We start from the raw sequence: 26,663 nt of genomic DNA on the forward strand, positions 1-26,663 counted from the left end.
AAGTAACTTGGGCACTAAACGTCTCAGTGTGTCAAACGTACGTGAATCGTACAGTGAATGTCCCAAGCTTACGTTGGTAAAACGTTATGGTTACTGGGTCTCCTGCTTCTGGTTTGTGGTTGATGTCTCCTCGTATATGTGCAATGCTTTTATTGCTATTATTTTTTTCCTCGCAGGTATGTGCCTTACGACTGTTACGGGTGTGACTCGTGAGGACGCTATCGAACCAATTCAAGAAGTAAATACATAAATATGAAAAAATATCGTTTACTAACCTCAGTTCCTGGCTGGCTCCTTATGGTTAGCTGGAAACAGCTGCTTGTTCCTAGTGTGATATTGGATGAGCTTTTAATAGCACATAACTGCTGCGTATGGCGTCATACTGCAATAGATACAGGCAAAATTTGGCCTCTGTGGAAAGGCTAATGTGCGGAAACGTTGGAGCGTGGCAGAACAGAAATTATCAGTAATCGGTAATTTTCTACAGCGACATCAAGAAAGATTACCTTATCGGTAAGCAATTTAACTGGAAAGATGGTGTAATTTACTGGCCTGAATGCAAAGTCGTTTGGTGATTTTTGAAGCTGCATATAACTGATGAAAATGGTCTCCCGCGAGGACGCAGCGTGGGAAAAAAAAGTGCGCATTGAATTCCACAAAATGCGGTTGAAGAAAGAAAAACACAATTTTATTTAATAAGAAAAATCCATCTAATTTTGCATCAGTCAGAAAGGTTTTACTTACTCCACTACTTGTTTCGAAGAATAAAAAAATCATTACCACAGCAGCAGCAGCCGGAAGGCACCTTTTACTTAGTTGATTTCAGTGGCAAGCATCAGTAATACGTTACGGTAGCAACTGAAGTGGCTCTGTTACGTTGTAACTTGCAACTGCTTGAGGACAAAGATGTTGGCAGCATTTCGAACCCGAAAATCACATGTGCTTCTCACTATGCATCAGTCTCACATCGTTCTGTTTGTGTCGCGATCAAATCCCCATACTTAGGTGTCCACTGCCCTCAGGCAAATGTTGATACGGTTCCCTTTAAACGTGCACAGGAGATACCCTTTCCCGTTCTGGGCCAATCTCGGGATTACATCAGAAGTGAAAGTAACTTTGGCCTACCCCAAACGACCTGGATAATAACGTAGGAAGTTCGATAAAATTTAACGTGGACAATGCTGTTGAATACAGAGAAGTTGAAAAGCTAGAAAATGATACCGAAGTGGAGGAGTATCTGCAGAGGATCCACATTGGTGAGGGAATTCGCAGTTGACCTTCAACATAAACAAATGTAACTATTCCCGGATAAGTAGACAGAAAGACGTATAATTCTATGATCGCCAAACAATCACTGGAAGCAGACACGTCCATTAAATATCTGGGAGTATGTGTGCGGGGGATCAAAGTGGAACGAATACACAAAATTGTTAGGAAACGCAGATCCCATACGGAGATTCGTTGGGAGGTTCTCAGGAAGCACAGCAAATACACGAAGGTGCAAAAGTCTCATTTGACAGGTGCTTGAGTATTGTTCGTTTTACCAGATATGATTAACAGAAAAGATTCGACGAAGAGCAGCGCGTTTCGCTAAAATTCAAAGCGCGAAAGTGTCACGGAGATGCCGAGCCAGCTCCAGTAGCAAACTGTGCAGCAAGGTGTAGCTTAGTGTAGAAATATCAGAGCGCACATGTCAACCATTATATTGCCTCCTCTTGCGTGTGTATCGCGAAAAGGCCATGAAGGTAAAACTAGAGGGCTTCGAGCTGACTCGGAGGCTTGCCAGCAATCTTTCTTCCTGCGAACCATTTGTGACTGAAAATGGAAAGGAACTGACTGTCCTACAGAAAGTTCCCACCGCCAAACACCATAATGTGGCTTGCTGTGTGCGTTCCTTGTCGCAGACTGGACCTGAAACCCTAATGTTCATCTTCCCTCCTTTGAGTTAAGTGTCTGTTCTGCCAACGCTCGTTTTAAACTCATCGACGGCAGTATCCAGTGTCGGATGCAAATATTCGGAGGAATGATGAACCAGGAAGCTGTGACAGAGCACTTTGCTACGAAGCGTAGGATAATCTGATGTTATCGCGGCAGCTGAACTGCTAATCACAGAGGTATTTCTCTGCCAGGTAGTCGAAGGCCGAGGACAAGCAGAGATAGTGCGGTATTAGAAGCCAATCTGGGATCTCCGTGGATATATGACCGCAGTGAGGTCAGACGATAAGTGGAAACTCCTGCAAATAGAGGGCACTGAGAAACATTGAGCAAAGCCACGAGCCTACCATGTCGTGCACGGGGAGGCAATGGGGGGGAGTCAGTGTCACCAGATTAAACTTTGATTCATTTGTGAACATTAAAAGGACATCTATAAAAATGTGGTGTGTATAATCTCTGATTCAGGTTTTTTCTTGATTTCCATAATCCACTTCGCGCGAATGGCGAAATGAGTCTGTCAGCATTGTCAAGGCGTATTTCTAAACTGTAAGTTCCCTCCTGCGATTTGGAAAATTTTATTATTGTTTTTGTTTTTGCGGCATGATGCTATTGCATATGTCTGTATTGTTTTGTAGGTGCAGTATAACTGACAAGACTGAACTCCGGAAATAATTTCTTAATCGAAGGTCACTTTCAGTTTCATTTGCGCTGATTAATGAGGTTGACCAATAAATGTAATGAAGTGTAAATAAACAATAGAGCAAATTTTTAGGGAAAAATGAAAAGAAAATTCGAAATTGATTACAAATTAAATACAGGAAGATCAAACTATACAATTATATCACAGTTATAAATTACATTTGAGTCTTTAACCTATTGGTGTCCTGGCCTTGGTAAAATTCTAACCACAGCGCCCTCTATACTCCGTGTGCTATTATTATTTTCATACAAATTGTGGGACTCTTTATAATACGCTTAGGCGTAACTCTTGTGAGCTCCTATGTTGTACATTCAACAATAATACAGGATCGTCGAGACTACTTTCAAATATATATTCCATATGTATTAAGCAATTACATTCGCACTAAATGTCTGAAAGCTGAGTCAAAATGACAAGTGCTTGACGGTTCCTCTATTAATGCTCTTTTCTGCTCTAAACCATAGCAGTTCCCTGTGGGGTGTTACTTTTTCCTCTAAACCATGTGGGATACTTGGTTGGTAATGTTATTTGTAACTTCCTGGCAGATTAAAACTGTTTGCCGGATCGAGACTCGAACTCTGGACCTTTGCATTTAGCGGGTAAGTGCTCTTCCAACTGAGCTACTCAAGCACGATTCACGGCCCGTCCTAACAGCTTTACTTCTGCCAGTACCTCATCTCTTACCTTCCAGACTTCACAGAAGTTCTACTGGGAACATTGCAGAACTAAGCTGTTGTTTGTAGTTCCCCGTGAATGAAAATTTCTAAATACTTCGCACAACGCACTTTAGATAATTGCTGCTCATAAGTGTAAAGGAAACGGTGTACACCAGTGTCCCGCAGGTAACTTCTGTGTGTTCCGGAGAGTGCTTTGGCACAGTTTGTGATCCACTCGCGAATGTTACTTGGGAAGAACAAGTGTCGACAAGCTCTTATTTCTCGGAATTTCTCATTTAGGTCATTTCTCGAGACATATATGGAAGGAAGTAATACTTTGCACGTCTTTCCCGAGAACTTCCCGGGTTCGATTCCCGGCGGGGTCAGGGATTTTCTCTGCCTCGTGATGGCTGGGTGTTGTGTGCTGTCCTTAGGTTAGTTAGGTTTAAGTAGTTCTAAGTTCTAGGGGACTGATGACCGTAGCAGTTAAGTCCCATAGTGCTCAGAGCCATTTGAACCATTTTTTTCCCGAGAACTTCCGCTCTCAGAGTAGTACCAGTGAATACCTCCGTGATGCACGAAGCGCTTCTTATAGCATATGCTACTGGAGTTCGTTGTGCACCTCCGTAGCGTTCTCGATGCCATGACACTCTTCGTTGGATCTTCCCTCCCTCCCTCTCTCCCTCCTATTGTAAGCCGATTCCTTCGTGGATGAACTACACTTCCACAGGAGTTTTCCAGTTAATTTCAGTATGGCATGTGCTTCTCGTACTGATAGTTTTATCTTCTTCTGCTCTTCACCATACAGCACGTCTTGCATCCAAGTTTCCATCTCCTTCCATCCTTCCAGTCCGTTCTTCCATGCCCCTGTCGTGCTTCGCACGCCTCACACCATCGTTGTAATGCAGCTGCGATCTTCGTCCTTTTCTCTGTTGTGGTCTCCAGTGCCACATTTTACACATTTCAGAGGACCATCTTTCCTCTGGCGTACTTCTAAGATGTCCGTAACATGTTAACCGTTTATTTTCAATGGTGTCTACAATATCTTTTGTAGCTCCCGTCGTAGCACTTCATTTCTTATTTTTTCTCTTCTTGTTACTTCACAGCTTCGTCTCCGAAACTCAAATTCCATTGACTTTAATTTCTTCTCATTGGTCCTGTAGACTTCACACAGTTGAGCACCATACCGAGCAATGTTCTCAATTACAGTTTTGTATAACCGCTTTTCCAAATTCTTTGACTTCGTTTTGTTCCTAATAATGCAGTGTAACTGCTAGTTTTGTATGGCCATTGAATGAACTCTAGGTGACCCCGGATGGTTACTGCTATGTATTTTACGGTTGTAACTGTTTCCAGTCACTTCTCATCATTAGTTTAATTGAGCTAATTGAAGGTATTTGCCTATACTCTCTGATGCAGTCTTCTGTTGTCGCACATTCATATAGACAGCAGAATTATCTGCTAGTAGCCCCACGGAGCTTCCGACGATATTCGCTAGACCAGTTATAAACCACCAACCCCATCCTCCATCCTTTAAAGAATCGAGCTCCCGTATAAAAAAGAGCTTCGAAAGTCCTATTACTTTGCAGATGAGATAATGTGTTAAATATTTGGCATTAGCTATGTAAAACCTTTGAGACTGAAGACGCAACACCCTAATTCTGTTGTTTTTCGTAGTTGATGATTATTCACTCACAGACGAATGAAAAAGTTTATAGAAAGTTTGAAATTATGTTTAAAGTTTGTTGAAAGTCCCTAATATCTTCATTATCAAAAACTGGATGAAAGTAGTCTGTAATTTGCGCTCCGTTTTACGAGCAGCTCGCTTCTCACGCATCTCATCGTTTATCATATAGTGATATAATTTTGCTGATACATTAAGTGATAAATGTGGATACTGTCTGCAAAGTGTGTTGCGAATGGAGTGGATAGTAAAGAAGTAATGAAGAAAACGTTATGTCTGATGCTGCATGAACGGCGAGAATGAAGTAAGCGATAAACTTTTTTTTCCTTACATTATCTTGTGGTGGGTGTCAACGAGAAAAAGTTTCTTGTAAGTTTGAAATTACACGCATAGTTGGCTGGAAGCCGCTAAGTGCTTTCATTCTCAAGAACTGCGGTAACACAGTCTGGGTAATTTACGCCCCGTGAGTTAAGCAGCCTCACGGCATATCCCTGTACATAGCTTGTAACTTGAATCATTGATGTATTGTGTTAAACCTTTAACTTAAGGTGTTATCCCTTAATGAGTAGATTATGACAGCATTCAAAATCTTTAAATTCGGCCAATAATTCAATGAAAGATTGAAAATCAAATTTTTGTTGTCCCAGTGAGCCATTAGATAGGCAACCTGCAGCTGCGTCTGTACACCACTTCAACCGTTCAGTAAAATACACTGAAGGGGGAAAAAAATCGCATCACCAAGAATGAGTTGTGTGACATAAACGAAAGTTGGTAGACATATTTATACATCTAAAAGGTAATGTCAGTTGAAATTTAACGCCAATCGCACAAGAGTAGCTCTGCTTGCGCCGCTATTAGGATGCAAATCAGGTTGGCTTTAAATACACGCTGTGACGGTCGTGAGCGTTACGTGTCTTTGAGATTGGACGTGGTGAGTTGATGTTAGTGAAGAACGCTTTTAAGGCGACTGAGATGCCATTGTCAGCATTTCACTGAGTTTAAACGAGGTCCTGTAATAGGGCTACGAGAAGCTGGATGTTCCTTCTGCGGTATTGCAGAAAGACTTGGTAGGAATGTAGCCGCTATAGATGATTGCTGGTAACGCTGGTCACGAGAATGTACGATCGCAAGAAGACCGGGCTCCGGGCGGCCACGAGGCATCGTGTTCCACATATGGCTCTTGTGCATCGTACTGCATCTCCAGCTGCAATGTGAGCAGCAGTTGGATCCACAGCGACTCATCGCACTGTTACAAATCAGTCACTTCAATGACAGCTCCGAGCCAGACGCCCTGTAGCTTGCATTCCACTGACCCCAAACCACCGCCATTTGCGTCTTCAGTGGTGTCAAGCAGCTCACTGGAGGGCAAGGTGGAGGTCGGTTTTGTTTCCTGATGAAAGTTTGTTGTACCTCGCCCAAGTGATGGCGTGCTGGTTAGGAGGAGGTTGTTTGAGGGCCTGCAATCAAACTGTGTTCTATACGTACTGGACCTACACCTGGAATTATGGTCTGGGTTGCGATTTCGTATGACAGTAGGAGCACCCGCGTGTTTATCCCACGCACCGTAACTGCAAAACTGTTCATCAGTCTGGCTATTCATGAACAGCTCTCCAGGGGGTGTTTTGCAGCAAGATAACGGTCGCCGACGTCCCGCTTTTGTAGCCCAACATGCTCTTCCGAATGCCTTCATGTTGCGCTGGCCGGCTCGATCACCATCGCCGGACCTGTCTCCAGTCGAGCACATACGAGGCTTCACCAAACGACAACTCCGGCGTCATCCACAAGCAGCTTAACCGTCTGTGTACTGACCAGGTGCAACGGTCATGGAACTCTATCCCACAAACTGAGATCAGACATCTGTACAGCACAGTGCATGCACGATTGCATATTTGCATTTAACAGTGTGACGGTTACACCGGTTATTATGTACCAGCATTTCACATTTTCAATGCCTTATCTCGCGCTTACATTAATCTGTGATCTTGCAATGTTAGTCTCTTGAATATGTTACCTAGACAAATGTATTCCCGAAATTTAGTCACTCCATATTAATTATTTTTTGATGTTGCGATTTTTTCCGTCAGTGTAGATTATTAACAGAACCGGGCGTTTATCACTCCCCTGTAGTACTACCGAAGTTACTTTTGCATTTGTCGATTTTGCCCAGCGGAGAAAGACGTGTAGATTCCTGGAAGCTTTGAACCCAGCGACGAATATCTTACCCAGTCGGATTTAATGAAATTCAACCGTGAATGTGTTATTGGTTGCTGTCGTCTTGCACCATTAGGCGTTCAATTTTTCTGATAACCGATACCAGACGAGGTTAGGGTTGTAGTTTTTCCAGAAAAATCTGAATTCGGTAATTCCCATACAGATATTAGAGCGTAGCGGAAAATCCTAATTCCCCAAGTAACACCCTTGTTCGTCCCTCCCATCATCCCCTCCCCACCAAAAAAGGCTGCTTTAATCTCATAAAATGTCGACTCGTCGGAGCAAACGACGTTACATAATAAAAGGATTTATTTCGTGCGACCAGCTATACGCATCGCGTTATCTGTAGACTCCTCTGATGAGATAGATGCAGAGTGGACAGAATGAAAGCCAGAGAAAGGGGGAAAAGGATAAGGCCGCAGGAAACGAAAGAACGCAGTTAATACCCGCCGTGCGCTTAAATGGGCCGGGGGGGGGGGGGGGTTTGAGAGGAGGAGGAGGAGGAGGAATGTAAGAGGCAGAGGGGACGGGCAGATGTTTCCTCCGGCATTATCTCGCATTTCGCGCCCTGTCGGCACGGTTCCGGCTGCTGCGTCCACCGCTGCCTTTCTATGTAGCCGGCTTACAGTATTGACTCTGTTGCGCCGTTGTTACACAATTTCGTATCTGACCCGTCCGGATACCGCCTATTGCTCGTAGAAGCCCCCTCGCGGAAACTCTACCAGACACTCGCGCGCATTCAGTGGCAGCTTCCCCACCGGCAGCAAGACTTGACGCGCCGCATTGGGACTAGAGCTCGGGCACAATCGCTGCAGAGTTTGCACGTCCGTCTGGTGGTGTGTCGAGCGCTCTCTCCGGAGGATCTGTCCACGTTTGTGATACCGCGTTGTGGGTTCAGGAAGCTCGTACGAAAAATGAGGACACTGTTATCCGCTTTTATGTAGTAACCAGAATTGCTTTCGTGCTAGTTGTACTAACAAACTTCTCGTGGTGCAGTAGTGCAAACCAATAATAAGGCAGGAATATTTGTGGGAAAATTAACGTAGTCGGTTGAAATAGTTGCGCACAGTGATTATCCAATATTATGAAATCTAGTATACAGACAAATGCAGTCAAATGGTAAAGAATTCGATGTCAGTAGTAGTGTACATTACAAGACATCAACGACTCAGGTGGTAGACGGTGCAACTCGACAAAAAAGGCAGTCGACTCGGTTCGGTGTTAGTGTGTACGTACGTGTCTTTACTGCAGATGCAACGTTCATCATTAGTAACATTGCGTATCTTGCAAGCCTATATACCCTATGATTGTGACATAGCCAGGTGGAAAACTGTTATCTTGTGATGAAGAAGCAAAAATCGGTGCGTAGAAGGAACTGGACCTTTCTAACCGTCAAATCTTCAAGACGATGAACCGTTCAAGTGCAGTGATTTATAATATCGTTATGGACCAAACGGAAAATATTGGCAAAGTAGAAAATTAACACCCGGCCGCGGTGACCGAGCGTTTCTAGGCGCTTCAGTCCGGAACGCGCGACTGCTACGGTCGCAGGTTCGAATCCTGCCTCGGGTACGGATGTGTGTTATATCCTTAGGTTAATTAGGTTTAAGTAGTTTTAATTTCTAGGGGACTGAGACCTCAGAAGTTAAGTCCATAGTGCTCAGAGCCATTTGAACCATTTTACAAAATTATCTGAGGCTTCAGAGCGGTTACTTTTGTGTAAAGCAAGGCCCACTAACAGTTATTCTTCTCAACTTGTTGCTGATTTACACTGCCAGACGTGTATGACAAATTTTGTCAAATGAAAGCATCCTGCATTCAAGAAACGACAGCAGAAACCTGCTCCATAATCTAAACCTGGGTGGGTAAGATTGGAGTTTGCTGAACAACGTATGTTATGGACTTCAGAATGGGATAAAGTGATCTTCAGTGATGAGAAGAAGTTAAATTTGGATCGGCCGGATGACTTTCAATATGATTGCCGTGATACGAGAACAGAGCAGCAGGTAAGAACGAGCAGAAATTTTGGTGGTGGAATTATTATGATTTGGGCAGCATTCTGCGCAAAAAAACAAGTCACTCATTGCTTGGGTGTACATCGGAGTGATCTCTTAACATGTACACTGATATGCTAGAGACAGAATTGATAAAAATGTGTGAGGACCGAGGAGACGAAAGTGTAATGTTTCATCAAAATAATTCATCTGTGCAGGTTTCTGTATAACAAAAATGGTTTGTAGATAAAGATACCGGTGTCTCGACCTGACCTGTGCGTAGTCTGGATTTCAACTCCGTGGAAAACCTTTCGTTTATGCTTGCAAGGCATGTTTATCGCAATTTAAGGCCGTGTGTGGGCTAAAAAACTTATACAATAAGAGTGGGCGACAATTTCACTGCAAGAACTACAAACCGTAACGAGATCAACGCCGAAGAGGATTTTTGAGGTTGTTAGGAAGAACGGAGATTGGACAAAATATTAACAATACAATAAGACAAGAGGACGGTGAATACCTGTATACCAATTTCCATTCATTTTTTGTTAGTGTTGTGAAGGAAACTATGATTGTTTATTTCTTATGTGTATCTTCTACTTTCATAATAAATTGGATAGATGTATGCTTCAAAATTGTATATTACTTTCGTAGGAACCCAGCCTTTATACTGATTTTCACCACTGTAGGTATCTCAGCGACACAGTGTTTCGTCATTCGTGTGGTAGCGTCATGTAAGACGCTTTTGTTTCCGTTAACGCTGTTTCACGCTTAACTCCAGCAGTACCAACGCACTTTCGGTATCATATGTTATCTGCAGGGAAGAAGCTCTTTATGGCCAACACAAAAATACAATTTCGTCAGTTGTTGATGACTTCCATTGACAAAATAGCTTTTAAACATATGCCGATTTGTAATTAGTATCCAGTGCTTGAAAATATTGAATATGACATCCGTTGCTGAAAATCAGATATACTACTGAGGAGGGGAAACTTTATGGCCACCTCTGTGAGACTTTAATATGTGGATTAAGTTCTACTTAAAAAATGTAAAGCAATTATATAGTCTAGTAGAAGAAAATCACTTAAAGCAATAAATATCTGTCTGTAGAATCAATATTGATTTCTGTGGAGGAGATTTTCATTCACCGAAAACGTGTAATTGTTGAGCATAAAACATATTCCATAGTTCTTCAACAGATTGACGTCAACGATATAGGTCTATAACTGTGTGCATCTGTGCTATGCCCCTTCTTGTAAATGGGGGTGACCTGCGCTTTTTTTCCAGTCGCAAGGTAACCTTCGTTGTTCGAGCGATCTACGATAAATTGCTGCTAGAAGGGGAGCAATTCTTTCGCGTAATCTTTGTAGAATGTTACAGGTACTCCATCTGGTTCCGGTGTCGTTCCACTTATAAGCGAGTGTAGTTGCTTTTCTATTCCGCGACCTGTTATCTCAGTATCTGTCATTACGATCTTCAGCGGTAAAACGATTTCGGAATACTGAAGGCGGTATTTCGGCCTTCTCTCCATAATCAGACGTACATATACATACAGAATCTAAAGTAATTGGGGAAGTGTACAGGAACGACATCCCGACAGTTTTCATATGAGCAGGAACATCTAGTTATTGCACCCGCCCCCGTCGCCCGCTAACGCACGCCTTTTGCGATAGCGCTCGGCTCTGCCGTAAGCTAGTTCGAATGAATCCTGATGGTCGAAGAATTTTCCACCGCCGGTATTTGGTTGACATGAGGAGGAGAGTTGGTGGCCTGAAGTCCCAGATCACCAGACTGCGCGCGAATTCCCCAGATTGAATTCCAGACCCCACCCCGTTGTCTCAGGAAGTGAGGGTACGTGACACTGACGATAGTGATCCGTCCGTCAGTGTTGAGCTTGGCGGCCTTCTTGGTGCTACCCGAGAGGAATAGGCTGTGTGCCGGCACTGGGTTCCACCCTCTCCCTTCTCATCATCATCCAACTCAAAACACGACACCACACCACTATAGTCACCTACACTCGACAGTTACTCTTAGCATACAATCCACACAGCTCGAAAAGGAATGAAAAAACTTTCCAATTAGGCTGGGTCTCCTAGCCAACTGTGCTTACCATAGGTATAGAAAAGGTAAAGCCCCGCTTTCTGGGCCTACACGGGTTAATTGAGCCCGCCGACAGCCGTGTCATCCTCTGCCAATGACATTGTCGGACGCTGTATGGAGGGCATGTGATCAGCACACAACTCTCCCGCTTGCTGTCGGATATCTTGACATTAAAAACGCTACTAATCGGTTGAATAGCTCCCCCGTTTTCCTACCAAAGAAAAAAAAATCGCTAGCCCTACCGGGAATCAACCGCGGGTTCCCTGCATGGCAGTCAGCCGCTATGACCGCTCAGCTATGGAGACGGACATTCTTACAATAATTAGTCTAATTATTCCAGTATTCGCTCTAATACTATTGACTGCGTATAATGCGGGAGTTGAAGAGCGTACTTCGCGAATGCCGCAGGACGACTTTTAGCCGGACGTCCAAAGACGCGTGACAGCAGCGCTTCCATTGATACGACAAGCACCTTCGCTGACAGTTTAGAAAAGTTTTATAAGCGTTGCCAAAACTGTGTTGTGACCAATTGAGAGTAATCCGAAGCCGAATAAAGCTTTTATAATCTGCACATTCAGCAAAAAATAAAGGAAACCGAGGAGAAATTTCGAAAGGACTTAAAGAATCCTGCAACAAACATCACTGACATTCTAATTTACCCTACTTCTAGTTTTTCATGTCAATAGGCATTGTTCCATTTTAAAAAGTGTAGGTTTGCACAAAAATACGCTTTCTAAGTATTATTACAATTGGCTAACAATACGAACCACTGACTACCAATCCCTTCCGTGAAAACCGCATACCAATAGCACTTTCCGTTCGTGCAATATTTGCGGTGCAAGTTTTAGGTGATTCACCCTATATTGTAATTCTGTCAGAGAAAGTATAGGAGTCGGAAAAGCAATTGAACAGAATTGGTAGTGTCTTGTAAGGAGCATTAAAAAAAGAGTATTGGAATGTGATCCAATTAAAATAATGGGATATAAAGAAAATTACATCGGGAAGACAGACACTAAAAGCAATAGATCAGTTTTTATTTCTGGATACAAAATAACTCATGACGGTAGAAGTAGAAAGCACTTAAATTGCAGTCTGGCTTACAAGGAGACGGCACTACTGTTGGGTCGGGGATCTGTCCGCAATTTTGTGTGGTGAAAGAGGACCCCTAACACCTCACATGGTTAAAATATTAGGACGCACTACCAGGAAAATCCCGGGAAAAATCGATCCAAAGTTTCGTATGTGCCTTAAGAGTATAACCAGGTGAGGTGTTAAGGGTCCTCTTTCACCACACAAAATTTGGGACAAATCCCCGACCCCACGGTCGTGCCATCTCCTTGTTAGCAAGAAAAAAATTTCTGAAAAACAGAAATAAGTGATATCGAATATGAAATTAGCTGTTCGAAATTCTTTTTCTGTTGGTATTTGAAAGTTATCCTTGCACGGAAATGAAACGTGGGCGAGAAGCAGGTGTTGCAATGGGCGTCTATAGAAGAATGCTGAAGATAATAGGTAGAACATGTAACTAATAAGGTGGTATTGAATCGAATTGGGGAAAGATAGAAATTTATGGTACATCCTGACCAAAAGAAGGGATCAGTCGATAGGACGCATCCGGAGGTATCAAGGAATCGTAATTTGGTAATGGAGGGAAGCGTGAAAAAAAGAGGTGGAGGCTGTCGAGGGAGACCAAGGGATGAATATACTTTGCGTATTCAGATGTGTACAGGTTGCAATAGTTACCTAGAGATGAAGAACCTCACACTGGTGAGTCTAACGTGCAGAGTAACACCAAACCAGTTTTCGGACTGAAGATCTCACAATAAAGACCATATGAAGCCGAATAAACGTGTTTTGTATATTCTTTTATGATGCTGGTCACGGGAGATGTGGGCGACTGTTAAATATCAGCTAGCATCTAGAGCAGGTGTGGAAGGCTGTTTATTGCGTGCTGACCTTACAGTTACGAGGTCCGAAGACTGCCCCTTAATGTCAACACGGCACTAAAGGTCATAATCGTCGATGGTGAACGGAGGGTTATTTGGTGAGGGGGCTGAGGTGGGCGGGAGACCTTGCGGACACGCAGGCTGGTTACGTGGCCCGGGACTACGCAGCGGCTCCAAATTGACGCCGAGTAATAATCCTGCGCGGCCAAGCGCGAAACTGTCAGGCGCAGTTTGGCCTCGTCGCACCCCGCTGCCTGCGCCGGCCGTTTTAATCCGAGCCCAGCCACTCGCCCGAGGGTACTCACGCCCTGTTAGAAGCTGTCGTGCGGAATTGGCGAGGGGAAGCTGTCCTCGCTTCCTAATTTGTTTAATACCTGCGTTCTGGTTCGCCAGTATTTGTCTCCTCGTGTCCGATGATGGGCGACTCGTTTCCAAACTGTTTCACTAGGCGCAAAGTGGTTAGCCTTGCCAGAATCTTCGCGATTCAGCACAAGCTGCATTTTCGTTTACTGTTTATAACTGCACAATAGGCGAAAAGTTAAACACGGTGAATTATTGCAATATATTCATTTATTCAGAAGCACTCGCTCCACCGATTCTTGGTTACCATTCGTCAGTCTATCACTCTTAAGCCATGTTAAAATGACCGTTTTCAATATACCTTTTTTCTAGGAAGTACAACACTGGAATTTCTCAACGTACATCTACACTATTTACTACGAATCTCTCATTTTAAGGCTAGTTGTAATTTTTAAAAATGTTTCAATAATGTAAAATGTTCTCGGGCAAATTTTTGAACAAAAAAGGTCGAAGGTTCCTTTGTAATACAGCTAGAAAGCAAAAAAGTCACTTCGTGCTCGAGTACAAAGACAATTAACTGTATTGGTATTTCATTGCTCTGAGTTAGATCGTTTCATAGAAAAGGTACATTAGGCTATAAAAAACAAGTTACGGATAATTGATTTTAATGCGTTCCTACTATGCACTCTTCATGTAAATTTACAACTTCTTTCACTGCATTTGTCATAGATAACTCTGGAATTGAATAGCAAGCAGCATGAAGTATAGAATTATACAGGGAGTACATGAAGTCCGGGCCGCGCGGGATTAGCCCAGCGGTCTCGGGAGCTGCAGTCATGGACAGTGCGGCTGATCCCGGCGGAGGTTCGAGTCCTCTCTCGGGCATGGGTGTGTGTGTTTGTCCTTAGGATAATTTAGGTTAAGTAGTGTGTAAGTTTAGGGACTGATGACCTTAGCAGTTAAGTCCCATAAGATTTCACACACATTTTAACATAAAGTCCGGGAACACTTTCAATTATTTATTGCGCAAGAACTAAACATTGTTGAGATGTCATATATATTGCATATTGAAGAGAAACTCAGAAAGTTTTTTTAAAAAAATTTCGATATGCGAACCATTAGTGACCCGATAGACTCCTCATGAATGTGTCTCGTACGCGATCCACATTCACTTCACTCACACCGGGACGTCCGCTTCTCTTTGCCGGGCACAAGCAGCCCGTCGTAATGAATTTGTTGTGCCAGTGGTAAATGGTCGTCCTTGTTGGTAGCTTCTAACCGTACTTGGTACTAAACATCCATTGAGCAGCTGCAGCACACTTGTTTTTGCCGAACTCCAACACATTGAAGGCTCGCTCCGCACCTGCACTCGCCATGTTTGCGATTAGCGCTGCCTATCGGCAAATTACAGACTACGCTGTGGCGGTATACTTGAAAAAAAATGCAGGGTTTCTGTTAAAAATGGCATATGTATGATATCTATACAATGTTTGGTTCTAGTGCAATAAATAATTGAAAGTGTTCCCGGACTTTATGTATACCCTGTATTTCTGAATTATTGTACGAGAACTTGGTAAGTACATTATGGGAGATAAGATTTTCCTTGCTGTCAACCCCTTCCCAATAGTATCCATGCCATACGCAGGAATAGTATTGTTTCCACTATGTTCACTGTTTTGTTTCTTCCAGATCCTCCATACCCTTTCTTGACAATTTTGGAGTTCGATCTTGGCTTCTCTTTGCTCAGAAATAAAAAAAAAAAAAATACGCGTTGCGTAATTACTATAGGAAACAAATGAATGCAAGACAACTGTCGTTAATAGGTGAAAACTGAAAACAACAGAAAAAAGGAGAAGTTGCAAAGCAACAAGCGACTCTGCAAGCTGGTACCTTTACATAAGGGTGTGGTCCAAAATAATTTTATTTTCGGACAAAGCATACTTCAAGCCATAACAATCAGACTTAAAAAGAAGTGCTACATTTTCATTATTTTCTAGGTACCTTCTGCCCGTAACGGGTATTATTAATAGAAGATATGGAGAAGAACCAAAGAAGAGATGTGTGTGTCGCCAAGGGTTCGTTCAATATGCGAGAGAGCGTTTGATACATACGTCGAATTTCAGTGGCAGACATTACGAGAGAGGCTGATAGTTAAAGTTCATCGGGCTTACGTTCTATGAAGTGAAGTGACAGACAAGAATTGCTTCCTCCTACACCCATCCGTAAAATCACTACGACGAGATAAATCAGAGAACTCATCTCATGAGTAGGCTCGGTCATAGTCGTTCCTCCGGAGCACCATTCCCGACTGTGAAATTGCAGCTCATTGGTAGGCTCACCGAAGACGTTCTTCCCTAGCAAAATTACCGAATGGGAAATTGTACCTCGTTGATAGGCTTGCCGATAGTCCTTCTTTCTAAGCAGAGGATGAAAGGAAATGACAGCACCGAAAGCATACTCTGCCACACACCATATGGTGTATTTGAGAATATACATGCAGAAGGTCTTTACTCGGATGAGACGGGGTGTCCAAATACATACCCGCTCTCTGTCAATAACTTTGAGATCATAAGGATATTATGTAGTGCTGGTCTCTTGTTCGAACTGGATGACTGATAGGACCGTCAGTGTGTCGGACTGCTTCTTTTTGGCTGGTGTTTCATCGCCTAATTGATAGCTTCATGTAATGGCAAAGGTCTAGTGAGAATGTTACAGAGCGTGATAAGCATTAAGAATGATAAAATTTGGTATATATATCATGAAAGTGTCTTTGGGTTTGCTGCCGGATCCTAAAATCAACTTGACTCTATATTTCGGCAATCCAACTGGTCACCATCTTCCGGAGAATGCTGCTTCGCTGGTGAGTCCCGCTGAGAACTGACGCTAGGCTGCAAATCGACGTCCTATATAGGCCACCGTCAGTACACGGCACATGCGCCGCCCATCACGGTTGCTGTCTCCAAGACTGGGCGGTGGCGTCGACCAGTAGAGCACTGGCGGGAACTATATATCGCACTCAGGGCCGCACCGAAGAACATTCGATTTTGATGCGGGATAGTACAGGATTCCACATCCTGCTAAAAGGAAACCCATTGTCTCTGTTGGCCAACCTAATTTCAATCGCCTCTTTATAGACACTGTTCCAAAAACCGGAAATGTTGGCAATTGCCACAGTTTCGTTAAATTTCATACCGTGTCCCTCATGTAAGCAGTGGTCTGCTACTGCCGATTTTTCCGGCTGTTGTAGCCTCGTATGACGCCGATGTTTCACGTACCTGTCATGAACTGTGCGAATCGAACGGCCAATGTAAGAGTTCCCACATTGACCGAGTCAGTTTTTGTTATTCGTGCAGGGGGCTTTTATCACTCGATCTCACGGTTTGTCTCTTTTTTTGTGTTGAGTCTGGCCTTTGGTCTACGGTTTTAGATTGGGGTTTTTAGCGTGTCTCTTGGCGGTTGGCGTTTCCTTATTTGTTTCCGTGGTCAGCCAACCACTGTAACACTGTGTGTTTTTTAATTCCTCCTTTCTGGTCTTTGTCTATGTCTTTCTTGTCCTGTGTCGTTCCTTGTCGTCTCCGTTGCTTGTTTTTCTTCTTTGTTGGTGTTTCATGGTCGTGGAATTACGATCCGATGGCCTTTGTAGTTTGGTCCCTTCACCTCTACAAACCAACCAACCAACCTACCTTTAGGAAGGAATTTTATTTATTTGTGTACAGGAAAATAGTCCCCATTACATATCACTTATGCCAACACATTTTTCCAGTCCCCGAAACATTTCTGGAACTCGATCTTTGGGATAGCATTAGCTCTTTCGGCGATGTTTTTAATCTCAGTTACGCTTGTAAAACGAATGCACTTTAAGGTTTTTTTTGTAACAGAAAGTCACACGGAACCATTTCTGGCGAATATTGTGTTTGGACTGCGTCGTTGTTGGCTTCATTTAAACTCCATGAGCAAACTTGCATTCGTCGCATTTTCCTTTTTTTTTTTTTTTGCCAATAAATTTTGTAACACATTCTGCTGTCCATGTTTGACACCTTAAACACTCAAAAAACATTGATCGCATAAGCCACGTCATACGCCAATGTGATCAACGACTTTTCTAATTGCGATCGTTGATGATAATTTCTTTTCCTTTTCCACGACTTCATCATATGCTGGGGTGTCCTGGCCGCTCGCCATCATGAGCTTCTCCGTGGTCTTCCGCGAAGCGCCAATATCACTCATAAACACTTGTTTTACTCTAACGAGACCAATCAAAAGTAGCATTTCATATTTCTAAAACTTTGCTGCACTTTATTCCATTCTTATAGCAAAATAGGATAAAAATTTTGTGATCCAGTTAAATACAAAATAAATAATAGCAGATACTACCAAAACACACGTAATCTTATTAAGGGTGACAACAGGCTAAATACCAGGTATGTCTCAGACTGTGCGGATATTTTTGAGACATGTTTAGTCACCCAACAACATAAATTTTCGCGAATCGGACTAATACGATATATGAAATTTCGAAATTCCCAGTACTCTTTGTCATCTGGTAGAAAACTCCTATAGTCTTTTCCATGCATTGGTGACTTAAGCGGATACGAGATTCCCCATGACATTTTCTCAGTGCTTCTCACGAGGTTGCCTTCTCGATCTTTTTGATTTTTCCTACGTTGGTCCATCTACCATCCATTCACATGTCGGCATGTCTCGCCCACCTTCATTCGAGGAATCGTAATAGTTTCCGCATTCCAAGTCCCAATCTCACTGCGATAATTCACAAAACTAGCAACAAAAGGGATTGGTCAAATTCATTACCATGTATCAGAAGTTTAGTTTTGAAACTCCTATTTAGTGTACCAAAAGTACTACAGGCCATTTTAGCATTAGTTTGTATAGCCGTTTATCCATTAGCGATCTATATTTGTCGCCATTTGTAAACTATATTGTCGCAGAAGAAGCTGAATAGCACCGTGGTGTAGTGGTTATGATACTGAACTGTTGCATGGAGGGTTGTGAGTTCAAAACTCACCTGGAGTGTACAGTTTTAATTTCTATATTCGGTTCGAGTACATTCTAGAAGTATCCACAAGTGTCAAGAACCATTGTAGTGGAATGTTCTGGAGCTGTATATATACTGCATGTGTTCTGCCCGGAGGCAGTTCGCTCCGCGCTCTTGTATGTGCAGGTGCTGAATAAACTTCGTTAAGTGAAGTTAGTGTTCGTCATTTATCTAATTACACCTTCTTCTACGTGACATTATTAGCAACTATTTTCTTGAGTTGGGAAGTAGACGAGCAAATGTTTTGGTCCTCCATTACGGCAAAAGACCAGAAACAGGTTTTCATAAAACAGGAATGGTAATATTTTGGCAACAGGTTGGGTGTGAGTGTCCGTTATTAACGGAAATAACTTCAATAGCAGCAGCAGTGTAGACGGTTCGACAATGATATGATAAAAATCAAAAGTGAGGAACCGAATTGCTTTGCAGCACCACTTACGGTAATCATTGTCCGACATCAAACCAAATATAAATGTTTAGAGGCAAGCTATGCCAACAGTCTATAGATTTTTGTTATGATTTAATTACAGGTGCCTTTGGACAAGGGATTAAACAACAAGTACAAAATTCACAAACATGAGCCAAAATTAATTTTTTTAAATACTTAATATTATTGAGTTTCTAGGCACTTCAGTCTGGAACTGCGCTACCGCTACGGTCGCAGGTTCGAATCCTGCCTCGGGCATGGATGTGTGTGATGTCCTTAGGTTAGTTATTTTTAAGTAGTTCTAAGTTCTAAGGGACTGATGACTTCATATGTTAAGTCCCATAGTGATCAGAGCCATATTATTGAGTTTTCGCTGAAAACAATACAGACATGACAATTATATTGTTAAAGGTAGTCAAATCTTAAGTATACATCTATTTTATTCATATATAAATTCACAAATGTCAGCATTTGAGACGTCACAAATTTTTATCCGATTCGAATTTGTAACATGCTGTTAATCAGTTGAGTTCCATGTTGTTGGTAATGGAATCCGCATTTTTGCAAGTTTTTCCTACACTATATTTTGTTGTGGATCATGTTTAGGCATCCAAAATGAAATATAGTTAGCGACTTTATACATCGAACGACCATAGTGAATTTTTGAAAGTTGATACGTGTACACTTTGCTATCAAGAACATAGAGATTTGAATGTTCTGTCATTCAGTCAAGTATTATTATAACCCAAGTAAATTAAAGAACCAGTCAGTTGATAAATAGAAAATTAATGATAATTTAAGTTTGGGTCATCACTTCATTGGTTTGTAGTTTGATTAGGTGATGGAAAAATATAAATTTGAGCGAAAGAATGTTCAGATCTTTTGTAGCCACGGTAACGAAAGTGTGGAGATATTAACTACCAAAATTTCACTACGTTCATATACTGTGTGTAAAGTAATTACGATTGAATTTTGTATCATTTTCCTGAATTCTGTATTTTCTTGTATGGACCCTAACCCAAGCGATTAGAAATAAAATAGTTATAATAAAACTATACGATAAATGAATATTATTTACCCTTCCTATTGTAAGAGTTTAAGAGTGTGTGTGTGTGTGTGTGTGTGTGTGTGTGTGTGTGTGTTGTTTTTTTTTTTTTAATCTAAGTTTTAGTTACGTACTAAACTTTGTTGGGGATATTAACTGATACCTGGGAATGACTGGAAACCTCTGTTTTAAGGACAGTCAGATTGTTGCGCGTTCAGCTCGAACGCACTATAGTTGGAGTCATACAGGATGGCGGTCGCGTTCAGGCGCGTGCTGCGCCCCTACGTCACACGTCCTCCGACAGCCAATGAGAGTTCAGTTGTGTTGTGAGCGTTGTGCTGTGAATGTAGTAGCCCACACGAGCATTAAAAGTGCTCGTAGAGAGTTATTTAGAGGAATTTTATTCCATTGTTTTGCGAATTGTCTTCGCTTAGAGTGGCGGTAAGCAGGAAATTCGACACAGGCACAGGAGACGTAATTTGCACATACACATTTTCTTCAAGCGCGAAGCACGTGTGCGCGCGCACACAGCAACTGCCACTTGGCAACAATGCAATCTCCGTCCTTGTCTCGACCTGCGCGAACCGTCGTCGTTAGTAAATCGGACTGCAGCATGTTCAGCTTCCTGTACGTGCAGGTGTTGTCATCCGTGAGATGCGTACCTGTTATCGCCGCTAGACACTTCGGCAATTCTCCACGCTACACGCTGATCGCTGCACTATCCTATCTCGCCGGCAGTGCTTCACGGAACACACGCAACCCTGTGATGGCTAGCGACGCCACCTGCACAGGCACGCTTTAATATGTACATTGCGTTTGGAGTGAAGCGCGGTCTGGACATGGGAGAAGTGGCGAAATGCTTATTCGGCGGACAGCGGTCCCTCTGTGAGCAGTGGAGCGTTTGCAATTGGTTAAACGGTTCACTAGCAAAGGCATTAGAGAGAGAGAGAGAGAGAGAGAGAGAGAGAGAGAGAGAGAGCGCTCCACGTGGGCCAACAAGCGGGATGCAGACGGCGCAATCGATCGGCCTGTGCTGGGGCTTCTCGTGTCAAGGACGAGGTCGCGCGCGCGCCAGCCACCGGCCAGGGAATACCAAATCAGGGGGCCCGGCGCCACCGCCGCGGTCGCTAGAGTTAAAAAAGCTCGGCGGACTGCTCGATTCGAAACTCTAGGACTAATGTCCCAGTGAACCACAGAAAGTGAAATCCAGCAGCCTGTCATGGAAGCTTGGTAAGAACTCGTTAAATCAAATTTTGGCGCAGATCGGGCCTGGAATGAAGAATGCACACTGTGACATTTATGCTCCACGCCAGTCCATATTTTATTAGATTTCATCACACAGTATAGTAAGGGAACATTAATAACTACGCGCACTCAAAATGAGGGAAAACCAATGACTACATGTCATCAACACAGAAATAAAAAGGCTATCGACTTTTTATTTCTTCTACTTGAAATTTTTCCCGTTCCAGAATTCTCTGCGATTCCTTCTACATTCGTAGCAAAAAGGAAGGGTTGTGTAACCATGCAGAGTCTGCTTGATCATACTTCTGAGGCGTGCAAGTGGGTTAGGCAAACGATACTCTTATTCGAACACACTCGAAATTTTCCAATACACCACAGTGCTCGGTATACTATCGAGACTGCTCGATCAGTCATGTGACATTCGGCATGCGAGTGCAAGCGATGTGCAAGAAACTACCAACTAGACATAACAACAACGTATAGCTGTGCTTAAAAATGACAGATTTATGAAACATAGGAGGATATTGCATTAAATGTTACAACTGAACAAACTTCTGTTGTATTTCAACAGATTTGTAATAAGAATTCTCTTATACACTGACGAGCCAGAGAAAGTGGTACATCTGCCAAATATCGTGTTGGGCCCCCGCCAGCACGCACACGTGACGCAACACGACGTGGCATGGACTCGACTAATGTCTGAAGTAGTGCTGGAGAGAACTGACACCATTAATCCTGCAGGGCTATCCGTAAATCCGTAGGAGTACTTGGAGGTGACATCTCTTCTGAACAGTACGTTGCAAGGCATCCCAGATATTCTCAATAATGTTCATGTCTGAAGTGTTCGGTGGCCAGCGGGAGTGTTTAAACCCAGAAGTGTGTTCCTGGAGCCACACTGTAGCAATTCTGGAGGTCTGGGGTGTCGCATTGTCCTGCTGGAATTGCGCAGCTCCGCCGGAATGCACAATGGACATGAATGGATCAGGTGATCAGACAGGGTGCTTACGTACGTGTCACCTTTCAGAGTGGTATCTAGAAGTATCAGGGGCCCCATAACACTGCAACTGCACACGCCCCACACCATTACAGAGTCTCCACCATCTTGTTCAGTCCCCTGCTGACATGCAGGGTCCATAGGTTCATGAGGTTGTCTCTGGACTCGTACACGTCCATCCGTTCGATAAAATATGAAACTGGACACGTCCCACCAGACAACATGTTGCCAGTCACCAAAAGACCAACGTCGGTGTTGGGTCCAGGCGAGGCGTAAAGCTTTTCGTCGTACAGTCATCAAGGGTACACGAATGAGCCTTCGGCTGCGACAGCCCATATCGATGAAGTTTCGTTGAATGGTTCGGACGCTTACACTTCTTTGATGGCCAAGATTTAAATGTGCAACAATTTGCGGAAGAGTTGCACTTCTATCACGTTGAACGATTCTCTCCAGTCGTCGTTGGTCCCGTTCTTGCAGGATCTTTTTCCGGCCGCAGCGATGTCGAAGTTTTGATGTTTTACCGGAGTCCTGATATTCACGGTACATTCGTTAAATGGTCGTCGTACGTGAAAATCCACACTACATCGCTACATCGGAGATGTGTCCGATCGGTTGTGCGCCGGCTGTAACACCACGTTTGAACTTACTTAAATCTTGATAACCTGCCATTGTAGTAGCAGTAACCTATCTATCAACTGTGCCAGACACTTGTTGCCTTATATAGGCGTTGCCGACCGAAGCGCCGTATTCTGCCTGTTCACTTATCTCTGTATTTGAATACGCATGCCTACACCAGTTTGTTTGACGCTTCAGTGTAGTACCGGTGTGTATGGATATAAACATGTATGATAATTTTCAGTAAAGCTAACACGCAAAGGCGCACTTGCTATTCTTCAAAAAATGTTACTTGACTGAACCCAGTACTATATTTTATTTATTTATGAGCGACTTTAATATTTTACCAAGTGGGTTGCAAATGAGGATTCTCTCTCAGGACACATATTGAAATAAGAGGTAAAAACGTTACCAGGTTTTAGTTAGCTTCAAAACAAGATGGACAAATAATTATTCTGCAAATGACGCATATTTATAAATAATAATGTAACATCTCTGTATGGTCATAAAAAATAGCAACGCCTATGTATCTGTGAAATTAACATCTTCCATTTGAATATTCTTTGACTAGTTTGAATTTTGTTTAAAAGTGTCCTGTGTGGCAAAAAGTGTGTGCATATACATGCAGGGTGTCCCAGGAGGAACGGTCAGTATTCAAGGACACGACAGGAACGATTATTCGAAGCAAGAAAGTCAACGAAACTTGGGCTCTAAAATGCTTATCTTAAGAGCTATGAATTCTTCTTCTTCGATAGTGTGAAACAAATCTCTTCTACTGCAAAATCTTTGCTTTCAAAGATTTTTGGCCGGCCGGTGTGGCCGAGCGGTTCTAGGCGCTTCAGTCTGGAACCGCGGGACCGCTACGGTCGCAGGTTCGAATCCTGCCTTGGGCATGGATGTGTGTGATATCTTTAGGTATGTTAGGTTTAAGTCGTTTTAGGGGACTGATGACCTCGGAAGTTAAGTCCCATAGTGCTCAGAGCCATTTGAACCACTGAAAGATTTATGAGGAGGTATTATGGACCAAAACAAGAAAAAATTGTGTGATAAATCAGCAGCGAAGATGACCAAGTGCTCATAGCTCTTAAGGTATGCACTTTAGAGGGCATATTTACTGGAAAATTTTTCCTTGTTTTTGTTCATACTTCCATCTCTGAACACATGGAAAGCAAAGAGCTCGCAGTGGAAGAGATTTGTTTCACAGTATCGAGGATCGAGAAGTGTTGATTGCTCTTAAAGTATGCATTGTAGATACCATGTCTAATAGGCTCTTTTGTGTCTAATGATTATTTCTGTCATATCCCTGAGTGTTGACGGTTTCTCCTGGGATATCCAATATTAGTACGTGTACTCGTAGCGTGTTAAAAAATTATCTTAACCAATACTGGGAACAATAAGTAATTTTTCGGTTATGTCTAATTAGTTTTGTAAAAATTGTAATCGCGACGTGTCACCTTTGTTTTGTACCTATGAAATCTTGACACGACCAGTAGTAACTTAAATTCGAAAAAAAAGTATGTTGATGAAGCACATGAATCGAGTCGTCAGAGCTCGATATTGCAATAAATAATCACAATTTGTGACTGAATGTAATACGAGCAGAACCCGGAAGTTCTACAAGCTGTGACGTAAATTGCTCAAGCAGTTAGTCGTGATCAAGCAGGAGACAAGCAGTTAGCATGTCCATCCGCCTTCACTGAACACACAGAACAGCTAATGCAAGCACAAAGCCCATGTTACGATACGGGAACAGAAGAAGACAGTAGCGCTCATAGTGGCCTGGCAGTGAACTTCGAATACCGGAAAATGGGGTGCGAAATTCAGTATTCTTGTTTCGTCAAGTACAAGTTTTAGATGATAATATTTTTCATTTATACCTTATAGGTGGACCTCGTAGTCTAGTGTGCGCCTGGAAACTGAAACGTTTTTGTGACTTTTCGAAGTATATATTCGAGAAATGTCAACCGAAACCTAAGAGTAACTTCTCGCAGCTGGGGTTCACAGTCAGGCAAAAGGTTGTAAGTGACGACGTGGTCGCCTTTTGTCTTCAAAATTATTTATTTGTAAAACTTAGTGTTGTAATTTCGACCGTGTGTCTATGTTGCTTGTACTCTGATTTATTTTTTGCAGGCATTCGTAGTACTGGCAGGAGTAAATGATTCGATATTTATTTTTGTTTCGTATAAAACAGGAGCTGGTTTCGTTGAATGATATTCTGAAGACTCGTGTCTCTTTGTTACTACTCACAAATACGTGTGTGAAACGCTCGATTTAAATCCATTTAAGTACACTTTGCGGTCACATTAATGTGTCACCTGTCAAAAGCCTGAGCAACTACCTTCCGCAGCGCAGACCGTTGCGAGGCGAGAAGGAAAGAGACAGTGAGGTTCTGGGAGGTACCGACAGGGATGTTCAGCCATGACGACTCCAGTGCCATGATCAACCGCTGTAGAGTTTTCGGTTGAGGATCCGTTCACGAACAGCCAAGTCGAGGTGGACTCACAGATTCTCGATTGGGTTTAAATCCGGGAAGTTTGGTAGTCGGGGGAGCACAATAAACTCATCTTGGTGCTCTTCGAAACACGCGCGTACAGCGCGACTCGTATGATAGGTTGCATTGTTGCGCTCGTAGATGCCAACGTGCTGTGAAGAAACAAACTGCATGAGGTGGTGAACACGGTCCGCAAGGATAGACGGGAGTTTGCCAGAAGCGATTTAGGGAAAGGCACGGAAACCTAAATCAGGATGGTCGGAAAACCAAAATCAGGTTGGCCGGACGCGGTTTTGTACCGTCGTCCTCCAGAATGCGATCCATGGTTTATCTGTCAGTTGGTAAGCACAGGTGGTGGTCACATTAATGTGACTCGAAGCTTGTATTTCTCTTATTCTGTTTTATTTTTCTCGTATCCGTTTTCCGTTATTTCTCGCATTTAATAGAGGTTTCGGATGTTTTCATTTTAGTAGGAGGATGATTTCTTCTAAACCAAATTGTTTGTAGTACCTGTTAATAATGCAGGAGCGTGGGAGAATGAAGCAGGCGCCTGCTGCGGAGCCCTATACGCAGCAACGATCGCTGAACTGTCTTTGAGGAGATACTGTTGGTCGCCCCTAGGTTCATCTAAGCTGTCTGTTGCTCGAACGTTGCGGGTCTGTTTTCCCGTGCGCATTTCCGCGGCCGCCGTTCACCCCTGTCATCTATGACCCGTGGTACACAACAGTTGCCTCGGTGCACGTTTTGGATAGCGCAGGTTTGCCATATATACTTTAACCAAGGCGACACGAGGAACATTTAAAAACTTAGCCGTTTCGGAAAGACTTCCCTCCTTGGCCCGAATGCCAATCCAATGATCATGATATTTGGTCGTCAGATAAGTTGCTCCGTTTCCGCATGACGACAACGGCTGCTCTGTTTTTTCGTCCCCCCTCCCCCATCCCCCCGAACACACTTTTTATACCCTCCACTGCTAGTGCTGACGTCGAACATAGGCGGTGGTCACATTGTGACTCGATCGTGTACACTACTGGACATTAAAATTGCTACACCAAGAAGAAATGCAGATGATAAACGGGTATTCATTGGACAAATACATTACACTAGAACTGACATGTGATTACATTTTCACGCAATTTGGTTGCATAGATCCATAGAAATCAGTACCCAGAACAACCACCTCTGGCCGTAATAACGGCCTCGATACGCCTGGGCATTGAGTCAAACAGAGCTTGGATGGCGTCTACAGGTACAGCTGCCCATGCAGCTT

At 43.1% G+C, this 26,663-nt stretch overlaps 1 protein-coding gene across 2 annotated transcripts in view; it reads left to right on the plus strand.

The window, feature by feature from the left end:
* Positions 1-26,663, plus strand: part of LOC124619333 (protein phosphatase 1 regulatory subunit 14C) — a 542,581-nt gene that overhangs the window by 104,675 nt on the left and 411,243 nt on the right. The gene's annotated exons all lie outside the window — the stretch shown is intronic.

Source organism: Schistocerca americana, chromosome 6, assembly GCF_021461395.2.
Source record: "Schistocerca americana isolate TAMUIC-IGC-003095 chromosome 6, iqSchAmer2.1, whole genome shotgun sequence".
NCBI lineage: Eukaryota > Metazoa > Arthropoda > Insecta > Orthoptera > Acrididae > Schistocerca > Schistocerca americana.